Raw genomic sequence first — 14,563 nt, 5'->3', positions numbered from 1 at the left:
TAACACATTGTCTTTCAATGTGTTTCTAATTGCCTTAATTGAGCTACCCATGCTAAAGGTGACTTGATCTTCCAACATTAATAGACCAAGGTCTTAGTCAGAATAATAATGAACATAGAACACAATGTGTAATAACTCCAAAATCTCAAATGCCACTGTATTATAGAATATATATATTCTATTCGATATATTCTATAATACAGAACTATATATATAAAGAACTATATATATAGTTCTTTATAATAGTTTATACAGTGTGGTACACATTAGCATTTGTAATTTTGGTTCCTGACTCAGAATAAGGAAATTCAACTTGAAATAATTGTATATAAAGGTTTGAAAATAGTTGTTCTATGTTTCTTGCCAAAAGAGGTGATACTCATAATGGTCCTTGTTCCTTATCCTTTCCCGTGTTATTTTTCTACTTCAAATAATCTCAGTGCCTAGATAATAACCTCAGATAAATGGTGGATGAGGAAATGAATAGATTAAACATGCTTTTAGTACCTCTTGGAGGGAAAGACAGCATTGTGTGATGACTCAGAGTAGTAAAAATGTAGTGTAAAAATGATTATTACACATTAAAGATGTCTTACCTTTACTGGTTCAGACTTGGATCATCAAAATTAAAAGACAGCAACCTTCTAGGGTCTCAGGTAGAGGTCTTTCACATCACCTTCCACAGTAACTGAAGATGGTGAGGCTTTAACATAGGACCACCAAGCCCCAGTTACACCTTTGCTTTTAAAATGTAGTTATTCACAGAATGAATGTCTTGCAAAAGTATGCTGTGATTCAATTATTTTAGGTTGAGACTGAATTGATATAATAAAAACAAAGCAACAGGAGTGCTATTTAATAGAATAAAAGAAAGATTTGCAGTGGTTTGCATACTTTGAGGAAACTCCTTTCATATGGGTTGCCAATAAGGCTGGAGATCAATGTCCTGTTCCTTTAATAGACATATTGAAATGTTATTTGTCAGATAATAGTGTTTGCCTCCATGTCATGAAAGATTTAGCTGTCCATTTCCACACATCAAACCTCAGGGGAGAACAGTTTTCTCTAAAACTGTTGGCAACTCTATTTGTACATTGTAAAGGATTCTTGGACATATTCTAAGTTGCCATTCAGAAGGTAAATACGCTTGACTATGCAAACATTGTGTACTCATCAATGTTCTTAGATTCTGATGTTCCCAGATTTATATTACACTGAAGCACCAGTAATGGTGAATAAGCTGTTTTTCAGGGAAATTTCACTACTATTACAGATCTGCTTCTACCTTGACAAATGCATGCCAAGATCTCAAAGAATCCCAGCATGCAACAAAAATCTGTGGGTTAATCTGTTAATAAATGGAACCAGATGATGGAATCAAACATTGTTCATGGTGTTTGGCTCAAGTGTTTCTTCCTCTAGGAACAATGTAATTGGTGGAATAAAATACATTCCCTCTGTGCCAACACCTTCCATTGGCCCACACTATACTTGTGCCCTTGAAACATACAGAAACTGATGCAACAAAATGGCAGGCTCTAATCAACTATACTATACAAAGCTCTATAAACAGTTACATTGCTGTTACTACTGTTAGTGCATTATTTGTGACCAGGACATCAGCATCCACTCATAATAGCCTCTTGAAAGCTTTTAAATAAATACTCTATTTAAATGCTGGGGAAGAATCCAAAGAGGATCAAAATTGGCCCTGAACATTTGAGTCTTCAGTTATAGGCCTCACTGATTACAGAGCATGCATAAAAACACTAGTGGTTGTCCTGTCTATGCAAGTGTGTGTGTGGGGGGTGGGGACGTCTTTCATTTAGTTCTTGGTTTTGAAAATGCTAAGAAACTTCAGAGTCTTGATTTATTTATTTCTCAAAATATGTGATGAGGCTTTCTAGATCTTCAGCTCCCCAAACCAAGGTTACCAAAGGGAAGCTTGGGTGACTGATTTTTAACCTTGTGTTTATATACTGTTCTTCTGGACAGATTACTGCCACACTCATAGTTGTTAACAAGTCGGTTTCATAATTATCCCAACAACATACAGCCTGTTAGGTAGGTGGGGCTGAGAGAGCTGTGACTGACCCAAGGTCACCCGACTGTCTTCAGGTGGAGGAGTGGGGAATCAAACCCAGTTCTCCAGACTAGAATCTTACCTCTCATAATCATGAAACAGGAAACAAGTCTAAATATGATTCCTAATTTTTTAAAAAATGCTGATTTATTAGGAGAATAAGTCTTTTCTTAGAAAATTATTCAACTAAGACACTCAGTTTCAGTAAACATTCAAACAAGGGAAGACAAGATGGTTGTTGGGGGTTTTCCGGGCTGTATTGCCGTGGTCTTGGCATTGTAGTTCCTGACGTTTCGCCAGCAGCTGGGCTGGCATCTTCAGAGGTGTAGCACCAAAAGACAGAGATCTCTCAGTGTCACAGTGTGGAAAAGATGTAGGTCATTTGTATCTACTCAGGAGGGGTGGGGTTGAGCTGATTCATTCTGTAAGAGTTTCCCAGGGTGTGGAATGCTAATGGCGGGAGGCTTCACTGTATCCTGAGGAGGTTCTTTTGCATATGGATTGGTGCTTAACATATGCAAAAGAACCTCCTCAGGATACAGTGAAGCCTCCCGCCATTAGCATTCCACACCCTGGGAAACTCTTACAGAATGACTCAGCTCAACCCCACCCCTCCTGAGTAGATACAAATGACCTACATCTTTTCCACACTGTGACACTGAGAGATCTCTGTCTTTTGGTGCTACACCTCTGAAGATGCCAGCCACAGCTGCTGGCGAAACGTCAGGAACTACAATGCCAAGACCACGGCAATACAGCCCGGAAAACCCCCAACAACCATCGTTCTCCGGCCGTGAAAGCCTTCGACAATACAAGGGAAGACAAGGTTGCCACCTTTTTTATAGATACATCATATTAAGTATTCATTTTGCTTAACACTATTTTGCAGTATGTTGTGCTAAATACAATAAATATTGTCAGTGTGCTACAGCAATATGAAAACATTTTGCTTGTCTATAGTTCTTCTACAAAACAATAAAGACCACCATTTCACATATACCTTGTTTGTATTAATTTTTATAGTAACCTTTTCCATAACAGTAAGATCATTATATTTTTAACAGCCATTCTGTTTGTTTATTTAGAATATTTATACCTTGACATTTTATTATATGCACATTCAATAACATGGGACAATACTTTTATTCCTATACAAATTTTTGCTGCAATCAAGAAGTACTGAACTGCATCTGGATCATTCTACCATTGATTGAATATAACTTGACAGTAATCTTTTATGATCTGGAAGTAGATACCAAGAGATTTTGCAAAATCTTTACCAAATGTTTAACACTTGTTCAACCCACCATCCTAAGATATAAAAAGCTAATCATGTTGCCAATGACTCACTCTTATCTTGGCGCAGGTGCACTAAGGCGTCTGTGGGTGCACCTGTGCCAGAATAAGAAGTTTGTTGTTGGTGGAACATCTGGCTTAAGTAATAGAGTGAAAACAATTTGCTTCTTGTAAAAATAAAAGGGTTTTTTCCCATTCCAGAGTATATGTTATTCCTATATCCCATTTCTTTCCTCGGGGCCACATAGTCACATGAAGGAGCCTGACGCTTGGGCACGTTATTAAAGGGGAAATTTAACTATTTTGGAATATAATTCCTGGTGGCAGCAATCTAACCAGAGGGTGTAAAAAGAGGGTTAAAGGCAAAATCTAACGGAAAAATAAAGAGGGCCATAACAGCTTTCTGAATAGGTACCCCATGCAGACATAAAGGTACTGGCTTTTTAACTCTTCTGGAGCAACCCAAGGCAGGTACCATGGCATCAGTGGGTGCTACATTGAGGCCACTGAACTACATTTTCCCAACACCATCAGGCAATTTATTATCATTTACACACCAGGTTTTAGTCTTAAATTCTAATATTGCCATTTTTGAAGACTACCAAACATCAAAAAGACCTGGAATGACAATTGTTCCCATTTTTCTATTCACATTACTAAGAGATCTGCTATCTCATAAAACATGTACTAATTTTAGGGAGACCTAGTCCAATTTTTAATAGTTCTCATTATTATTTCTTTGGTTATTCTGGAATGTTTACCTTACAATTAAAATGTCACCTTTTTTGGTCCCATTGATTGACTTTTCATGGTGAAAACTACACTGATAAATTCTGAAATTAAATTTTGGTAGAAAATAAATTTTAATAATACTGTTTTTCCCACCAAGTATTAGTTGGTAATTTCAAAATGTTAACTATTTAACATTTATATGCCCACCTTTATCCTGAGCATATCAAGACTTAAGGCAAGTGAAATACTGTATTCTGGCTTACTCTGCCTACTGTTTGATACTAGTATAATTAGTTCCTGAGACACTCAGTAGAAAGGTAGGCATGTAAATATTTAAATTTTAAAAAAATATAATTATTGTTGGCAATTTTTTTTCTGCAATTTTTTAACCTTTTCGCCTTTTACACAATTTTTTCTCAGTCTCTAGCCCTCTTTCAGTTCAGATGACAAGACATAATTTAATTATGAATTTAATATAATTGAAGATATAAATGGCAGCTAGATTATTAAAGCACAGTGCCTGTTTCCAAATTTTTGTTTGGTACTTATTTATAGTTACACAACTCTACTTTCCCTGTCTTGCTTCATTTATCCCCTACTTCTAACTTCTTTCTGCCCAACTGTTAACTTCATCTAAATCCACGAAATTCGGTGAACACAACATGGACTGGAATGCAATGCAGTCACACACTCCTCTTTACATCTTCCCATCCTTAGCGGGGTAGGGTATGAAATATGAAAATATCGTAGTGCACACATGCATAAACACACCCCATAATTGGGGAGTACATGTGTATCATTCTCTGACATTGCTCTTCCTGACACTAATTTCTAGTTTGGATGAAAGGGACATGCATTATGTCCTCCCATTTACCAAACCGTTTATCCATTTCTTTGTCACACTCCAAAGCATGGAACATATATGTATGAATACAAGAATGACTGTCTTATCGTCTTTATCTTACAATTACTGTAATATGCCTAGAGGTGTATTTTGTATTGAATGCTTGAATTTTAATGTTGTCCCCTCTGCTTCCGTGTTGGATTAATTCAGGAGTAAATTTGTGATATGTGGAAATAAAGATAGTCAATGTAGGTAAATCAATCTCTGTAAATCAGAATATAGTGCAGAATATAGCAGAACCAATAAACCTAGGTTTATAGGACTAGAATGATCTGTATAAGATTGTAGAAAGGCAACCAGCTATATCTTCTCCTCAGACTTCTCACTTCTTCATCTTCCTCCTTTTCCTTGACAGATGTGCACCACCATCACCCCATATATAACGGGAGACGTATTTGCCATGGGTGTGTATTAAAGTGAAATAAGCAAACACCTAGCTCCTATAACACAAAATCGCTTTCCTGCCATTTTAATGTCACACATTGGCTTCTGTAATTCTTACCCTATAAGCCAATGCACAGTTTGCTTTCAGTAGGAAATAGGTTCCCTTAACTTTGATGTTTGCACATGTGATAGAAATGAGCTTTTAAATGAAAGGTTTACTAATGATTGACAGGCTGCTTCCTTCCTCTCTGTGATTGGCCAATGAGAAAGTAACTATTGGTGCTGAGAGACTTGTTGGAGGAGTTGAAGTTTGGAGTCTGACAAAGTGGGGCAGTCTAGTAATCTTCTGTGTGAGGAAAAAGTAAAAGTTTGCCCTAATTGGGATAGTTTAGGCTTAAATAAGACTTTAGTTAAAGTACTTAAGTGTGAAAGCCAGCACTAATTTACACAGACAAGATAGAATGGAGTGGGGGGTGTTGTTGGCAGAGGAAGTGAATAGTGCAAGGAGGCTCCCCTTGAGCCAAGTGAACAGGGTTATGTTTTTTGGAGAAGAATAATTCCTGCCTAGTGTCTAAAAAGGGGGGTTTGTCTCTGAGGAGGACCCTAGGTCTGGTTTAAAGGGGAAAGAATTGAAGTCAGAACACCTAACCTGTAAAGTGAAATCTGAAGAAACCTTATTAAAGTAACCTAAGTCTGAAACGACCAACCTCTCACTTTTAAGCTCTGTAAATACTGAAACTAAGCTTTAAGAAGATTATTGTGCCTAATGATTGTGAAGTATCTGTTCTACAATCAAAATTTACTTCTTTCCCTGCCTACAAGTATACCAACCCTGCCTGTTTAATAAATCTGCTAGTTCCTTTTGAACTTTACTCAGGCTCTAGTGCCATTTGATTTAAAGAAGATGTGGGTTCTTGCTTCTCCTCTACCAAATATCTGGGCTGGGATATAAGCCAAAAATATATGTTTTAAAGTGTGGGACAAAAGGGATGTAAGATTATACTCAGAGACACGCTACCAGAGAGGGTCAGAATTCTCTGCGGTCTGCCAGCAGAATAGAGTAGAAAGGCTTTCAGGGAGATTAAGTCAGGAGAAACCTATTCACAATTAGGATGTTGTTTAGATAGAACCTTGAATAGGTTGAGAGAAATAAAGTGACAACTTTCCAAGAGCTAAAGAATTTGATGGGATTAGAGCAGGTCTCCCGACAAGTTCCCTCACAGTTAAGATGGTTCCTAAGGGTCAAGAAGCTTAAAATAGAAGAGGAAGCTGCCACTTTACTGGATGAAATTGATGGGGACATGGGAAGAAATTTATTCTAACCCACCCATCGAGAAAACAAAGCTTGGGCCACTAAAGTGCTATGGCAGCTTGCTGGGTGACCTTTGGACAGTCACACTCAGCCTAAACTATCTCTTAGGGTCATTGTGAGTATAAAATGAAGGCTGTTGTAAGCCAATTTCTCCCCCTGGGGAGAAAAGGTGGGGCATAAATAATGTAAATAAATACTACATTGCAATCTTATGTAGAGTTACTCTGGTCTAAGCTCCTTGCAATCAATGGCTTAGAGTAAAATAACTCTGCATGGGATTGCACTGATATTCTCACACTCTTCAGGAGCAGGATTCAGACTCATCTATGTAGATTGCACTAATTTACATGGGTGAAAATTCAAATAGAATGAATATGAAAACAAAGCCACAATTCTACTCCATCACTATTGAACTAGATGATGTGATATGTATTGTAATAATCAAATCAAAAACTACTAGAGCCATTTTATTCAGTATCCCCTCTCTACAAAATCTAGTTACACATCTCACAATGATTACAGTATTTTATAGTCCACGTAATTTATCCTTCAGAATTATGAGGCCGGTGTGAGGAAAATAGTGGAATCACAGCATATCTGGTTATACTCACAAGACACACATTTTAGTTCAATTTCTTTTCCCTCCTATTCAAGATAGTTGCTGATTGGTTTTTAAACTCTATCATATATTGATGGTACTTTTCAATTTTTGACTATATGACTGCACTGTAACTTGCAGGCAGGAAGAGATATTTAAAGAAATATTTTAAGATACTAAAATAAATATAGCTTGCATTTTCAGCAGTTAAGGGTTATGATATCTGACAAAAGATACTTCACAGTCTGGCTATGACTTGTGTTAAGCAGCTTTATAGCTCTTTCTTCAAAGGGTGATGATAGAACCCATTCTATGCTTCTTACTTGAACTCTGCCTGCATTCTACATACATAAGTTTAAGCCAGCTGTTCCTGTATGGGAGGGCAGAAAAATGAAACTTAAAAACTCAGGACCCATGCAAGCTCCATGCTCTTACCACCCCATCCCCCCACCTCAAACTGGAACTTCCTATTGCACAAATAAGTCATTTTTGGAAGCCACATCACATCAGATCCAGGTCAGTTTCAGTAGTAGGATGCATAAACTTTGTTCTCAGCCTTGGCTGTTAGCATATGTAACTTTTTAAAAAATAAAATGGTAAGTATGTGCTATCAAGTTGCAATTGACTTACAGCAATCCCAGGAAGGGACGTTTAAGTCAACTGAGAAGCAGAGGTGGTATGCTGGTGTAGAGTCTTCCTAGGTGGTCCCCCATTCAAGTACCAACCCTGCTTAGCTTCTGAGATCAGACAAGATCAGGCTATACCCAACTATTCTCTCCCTTGTTAAGTTCTTCTCACCCAAGCCACTACTTAAACTTATCTTATTCAATACCACATCCTCTGATCTTTTTATTTACAGGGTTGTTAGATACATATCAGGACACAGCCTTAAAATGGCTGCTTACTTACCAATGTGATCATTTCACCAACAGAGTTCTGTCATTATGGACAGATCCCAGATAGAAGTCGAATGGTTTGAGGTAGATGTAGGGATGGAGCTAATTACAATCTATGTTTGTAGATCACACTTTTGGGAAATAATGTCCTTATTCCTTGCTTTTCTGGCCAGTTGATAACCATAGCCTCAGCCTTTAAATCCAGATGACTATATGTAAGAGACAAATTTAATGATCATAACACTTATAAAATTAGAGAGAGCTAAAATGATCCTGTCACATACTGTAATTTAATTGACAGGATACATACAGGGGTGGCGCAAGGGTTTGGGGTGCTTGCGGCTGCCTGGCTGGATCCCCCCCCCCGGCCTGCGTGATGACATCACGGGAGCGCAAGCGCCGCCGGTGGCCTGATCGCTGTGGCGGGCGACTGTGACAGTGTGCGGGTGGCCTCCGAGCTCTCCCACTCGGTTGTCTGCACTGCCGCAGATGCCTGCCCACGGCGGCTGCGCCCGGCCAGGGGCGTGTGCTGGTGGCGGCAGAGGCTGCTGCTCTGTGGCACACGCTCCCACCCCCCGCGCCTCCTCCGGCACTCCCTCCAGCACTCCGCACCTGAGGCCACCACCTACCTGGCCTCAATGGGAGCGCCGGCCCTGGATACATATACTAGAAATGAAGATGAAGTGGCAGTGCTGTCCCTCCAGTGGCAGTGGGAAATGGCTGCCACAGGGGCTGAGATAAGGAAAATGACACCAATGTCAAAAGACCTAGAAAAAAAATGACCCATGCAGCATCCCAAGGCACTTTGGGTGTAATCCTTTCATAAAGATTGTATCAAACCAGGTTTGGGAAAGATTGCTGCAAAGTGAGGGGAAACACAGAAACATGAAATTAGATGATGCTGTGCGAATGCTCCTGAAAATAGCGCTGCTGTAAGGAAGCCAAGGCAGAGTAAAATAGCCCATATAGTATGTTTCCTGTGGGAAGCAGACAATGATTGAGCTTTATATAACTATAAACTAGTTCAGCTACTGAATTTACAGTGGAATATTAAGCAGAGTTACGCCCCATTGTCTACTGAAATCAATGGGCTTAGAAAGGATCTTTAGACTTACCATGAAGATTCCTTCTGTTTGAGGTATAAGAGGACATTCTGATGGTTGAATATTCCTCCCATAATCCCTGGAGGCAGGATATTAGGTCATTTTTTCTGAGGAGAGACAGTGCCCCCTTTCTCAATTCAGAGGCTTCCAGAGCTTCCTATAGAAAGCCACCAAGTTTGCCATTGCTCATTGCAGTCAACAGAACTTAACTTGAAAATTAAACAAGTAAGGGAAAGGCAGAGAGCCACCCCTGCCTCGGTAGAAAATGTTTAACAAGGTTAAACAAGAAGGTTAAAAATATGAGACAAGATGGCTCAGGGTATACAAATCTCCTAGACAAGGGAGGGTCCTCTTTGATCCCTTTGGTGAAGAAGCATAGAAAGGGAAAAGTAGACCCCAAGATTTGGGTCTTTCCAAACACTTCCATGACTCCATCATCCTCATCCTCATCAGGTCTGGGTCCCTCTTGGGGTGAAGAATCTTTAGGCCCTGCAAGTGAGTCCTGTCCCTGGTAACTTGCTCGTTAGTAGCATTAGGAGGGATAGAGGACAAAGAGCCGTGCCACTTTGACATCAGACTGCACTGTTTTGGCTATCTTGTTATTAAACCTCCTGAATGGTTTCAATCTTGGCTGTGGGGGAAGTGGCAACTAGAGATGGGCACGATCGGCATTACGATAGAAAAATACCCACAATAATAGTGTTCGTGCAATCGGGACCCGGTGGATCGGTTCCATTCACGGCGACCGATCCAGCGTTCGGGGGGGGGGCTTGATCGGGGCCATCGGGATCTGATTGGAGATCCAGATATTCAGGCAACAGTAATCTATTCCTGGGGAAACGGAGCCAGGGGAATGCCTGAGCTGTGTTTGCCCTCCTTCTGTCGCTCTGGAAACCCGAATGGAAGCCCAGCTTTCCTTGATCAAGCAAACTGCAATACTCAACAATAAATTTACAAAAAGTGTATTCAAAGTGCAAGTTTCCAACGGTGTCGCTCCTATTCGATCTGGAAGGATTCAAGATTGTTTGTATTTGCACAACACCTCGCATAAGAATTTATGAAAAGATCTATGGACTTGTAGCCCTACTGTTCAATGTCTATGTATGTATCTTTCCCTGTAAAATCTGTGAGGATCATGGAATGAATGTATGGGTATGAATTTACAATATGTATGAATTATCACTATTTATAGCACTTGCACTTTGAATACACTTCCTGTAAATTTATTGTTGAGTATTGCAGTTTGCTTCCCGCAAACTTGTTCCTTTGTTGCTGACTTGTATTGTAGGGGAGTAGCCATCTGTTTTTTTCCTTTGCAGCTTTCCTTGATCAGCAGGGCTTCCTTCCAACCACGGAGCAGCCAGCAACGCACTCACCAGTTGGGAGAAAAGACCCAGGGGAGGGAGGGAGAGGGGGTGTTCTGTAGCCATGGGCCCTCCAATCTCATCCCTGCAAACCCTGATAGACAGCTCTGATGGCCAAACACAGTCCTCCTGCCCCCCCCATCCTTATCTTCTTGTTTGTCAAAACAGGGAAAATCAGGGGTTAAAAAAACTTTGTGTCTCAGTACTTGTTGCTTGAGCTAGGGAGAGAAACGGGCAGCTCGCAGTCTGGAAAGCACACAGAGGTTTCATACTGCAGCTTGAGGTTAAATTTTTAGCAAAAGACATTTAAGGCAAGAAACTTGATAATATTTCCCCTAGGAAGGAAAAGCAAACAGTTATGAGTGAAAAGGTGGCTTCCTGTGAAAAATATAAGCAAAGTGATTGGGAGAGGAAGGGGTTAAGAGAGAGAGAAAACAAAAACCCCTGGCTTTGAGAGCAGCTATCAGCTGAAGCTGTTTTGTGCTCCTTTCTGAGTTCATTCAGTGCGTTGAAAGAGTTAACACTGAAAAAAGATCTAGAGGGCTCAGAAGAGCTGAGCGGGAGTGTTTGCATGCGCCCGACGGCTGCCACCACCCACCTTCCCACATAGCTGGGAATAGCAGAGCGCCCCACTTTGGTCTCCCCGATTCCCGGATCGGAAACGGGAGATGATCCGTGTGGATCGGTGATTTGGGGTCGTCGCCGGCGCGGATCCACGATCAGCTTGATCGTTACTTTTTTTTGGATCGTGCCCACCTCTAGTGGCAACCAATACAAGCCACTGGCAATACCTACAGCATAGTGAGTGTTTTTGCTACCAAAATTCTCCTTACAACCAGCTGGAGCCCACACCTCACTTTCTGTAGTGTTGCTCCTTGCAGGCAGCTTACTCCTCGTTTTGTTTTGGCAGTGGGCATCACAGCCCCCAAGCCTCCTTCCAATGTAGTGCCACTCTAATTCTGCCGTTTGAGATGCAAATAACATAGCCACAGAGTTCCATGCAGTGGGTCGCTCAAGTGAAGGGATGAGAAAAGATGAATGAATAGAAGGATTAAAAAAACAAGGACAGAGACAAATGGAAAACATAGTAAAGGCACAGGAGGGAAAGAAAAGGTGACATTGGAACTCTGCGGTGAAAAAGCCAAAAGGCTTTTTTATCCTCTGGAGTCCTGTGCTTGCAGAGAATGTAGGGGGGGAAACAAAGGGAGCACTCTCTCCCCTCAGGTACAGAAAGATTTATATAATATTCTACGACCAAGGATTATGGAATAAGGAATGCCCAACCATCAGGATGTCCTCTTCTCCTCAAATGAAACTGTTTAGAATTGTGCTGTTAATGTGCCTACCACCTTGAAATTGCATACAAGTAACCTTAGTGTAATACAAGCAACTCTGCAATATCTCTGTCAATTATGCTTTTTCTACATACTTCTACAATTTCTGATGTGTCTGTTTTATTTGACCAGTTCTTTCGGACCTGGAGGAAAAGCCCAGGTGGCATAGAGTTGAATTCCAGTAAATACCCATTGGTCACTGTATCCAGTTCTTATTTGTCGCTTACTGTCTGTTGCCAAAGGTTTGCAAAGTATTGTAAGTGCCCACCAATCCTAATCGTGCCTGCTGCCTCAACACAGTCACACTGAGGTTCCCCTCTTCAGCCCCTTAGTATTCTGACTGGATTTGTTGAGGAAGGAGGGGCTACCCTCCTCTTGATTTTTGGTCTGCTATCTTCCTTTGGATGATCTGGTGTATGCCATGTATGAAGGATACCTGAACTCTCGAACGGACTGAAACCTCTTTCTCAGATTCCCTTTCTTTTTCTTTTTTTTCTTTCTTTCCTTTCTTTCTTTCTTTGAAGGAAGGACTTCATTCTTTTCTTTGTCCTCCACCAGATATTTGTCCTGAGCTTCTCCCACCGCTATGCCCCCATTACATCTTTTCCTAATACTACCAGTATTTTCTGTTCTTTAATAACTGCTACAGGAAAATCTTCTTCTTTTCCTCTCCATTTAATTTTTAGTTGTGTTAGTGGCACTCTTTTAGAATTTCCCCACACACCTTGCAAGGATATTTGCTTATCTGGAATCAAGTTTTTCTTATCAACAAAATCCTCCCTGACCAGTGTTACTGAGGCTCCTGTATCTAGAATGGCTAAAGTATCTCTCCCATTTATTTGTACCACCTCTCTCAATTCAGTATCCTGAGCAACCTTATCTATCTTTACCCCACACAAGTAGACTGTTTCTTCAGTGTTTTTACTGCGTGTTTCATTTGGGTTTGTTGAGCTTTTGGAGTTTCTAGCATCTTCATCACTCTGATCATCTGAGTCAGTTCTAGTGACCCTCCTTACATGCTCAAGCGTTGTTTGCTTGGTTGGTTCTTTAAACATTTGTAAGCTAAATGTCCTTTCAGACCACATACATAACATCTTTTATCATTCCAGTATCCATCTTGGTTTCTTTCTATATTTTTATCCTGACTTTTTATAATCTCAGCTCTCTCATATGTTCCTTTCCTTTCTCCCTCTTGTCCTTTACTGGATTTAAACTCTGGTTTATAAGAGTAGTCTTTCCTTTCATGGCGATCCCAACCTCCTCTAATCTATCTGCCCACTCTGATGCTTGGTTGACATTCTCTGGAAGTTTGTCTTTAACCAGAAGTCTGATCTCTGAAGGAAGTTGAAATAAAAACTGATCCAAAATCATTAGATCCCTTATTCCCTCTTTAGAGTTAGCTTTGGCAGACGAAATCCACTTGTCAAAATAGTCTATCAGTTTGGCACTAAAAGACTTAAATGACTTCTCTTTCTGAGGCACTAGGCTTCTAAACTTCTTTCTGAAGTAATCAGCACCTAGCCTAAATCTGTCATATACTGCCTCTTTGTATTCAGCATAAACAACAGGCTTATCTGAGGGAAATGTGTTGTAGATCTCAGCCAATTTCCCTCTAATTAAGCTGGGTAAATCATATATTGTCTCTCTGGTATTTCCCAGTTCTGAGCAGATCGTTCAAAAGTGGACAGGAAAATTTGTGGATCTTCTCCTGACACACCATAAAATCTTTTGGGGTAACTCGAGGTAAATCAGCTCTGGGTTCAGAGTTTCCCTCCTTTTTGTCCCCATTCTTAAGTCTCTCTCTTTCTAATTGCAATCTTTCAGCTTCCGAACTGGTGTGTCTTTCCATCTCTTGAACTCTAAGTTCCATTTCAGCTTTCTACTTTTCCCTCTCAAATTGTTTTTGTTCTATTTCAGCTTCTCTTTCCCTTTGTTTTTGTTCTATTTCTCGAGTTCTAAGTTCTGCTTCAACTTTCAGCTTTTCCCTTTCAAGATGGTTTTTTTCTCTTAGAAACTCTAAATATTCTGGACTAGGATTATACATTCCCTCAGGGTTTCTCTCCTCTGCAGTTCTACTTGGCTCCACACTGCTTTGTATCAGTATAACTCTCAGTTCTTCTACACTTTTCCCCTCATGAGGTAAATTTAACTCTATGCACTTCTGAATGAGAGCCTCCTTTTTCATCCCCATAAACTCTGCCATTTCTCTTTTACTTTTATTTCCTTCTACAATTGTACTAAACTTCACCAGATTATGTTCTCTCTTATAAATCCTACTAGTTCTTCTGTGTCTTTCCTTTATAACAGTTCTATATTTCTCATAGGATTTAACTGAACACTCTGTCTCCTTGGCTATCTGTCCCTTCAGAATGCCTTTCTCTCAGAATGTTCCTTCCTCCCAGGCTATTATATCCCCCTTAAAATATTTTCTTCTCCTCCGGATGTTTGGATCCCACCGCTGCCAGCACTTGTTATGATCTTCACTTTCTTTAGGGTGAATTTTGCTTTAATCTTTCCCTTCACACCCTCTGGGTAGTTAGCTGCCACCAGGAATATT

The sequence above is a fragment of the Eublepharis macularius genome, chromosome 7, assembly GCF_028583425.1.
Source record: "Eublepharis macularius isolate TG4126 chromosome 7, MPM_Emac_v1.0, whole genome shotgun sequence".
Taxonomy (NCBI): Eukaryota; Metazoa; Chordata; class Lepidosauria; order Squamata; family Eublepharidae; genus Eublepharis; species Eublepharis macularius.
Note: the sequence above shows the minus strand (reverse complement) of the source record.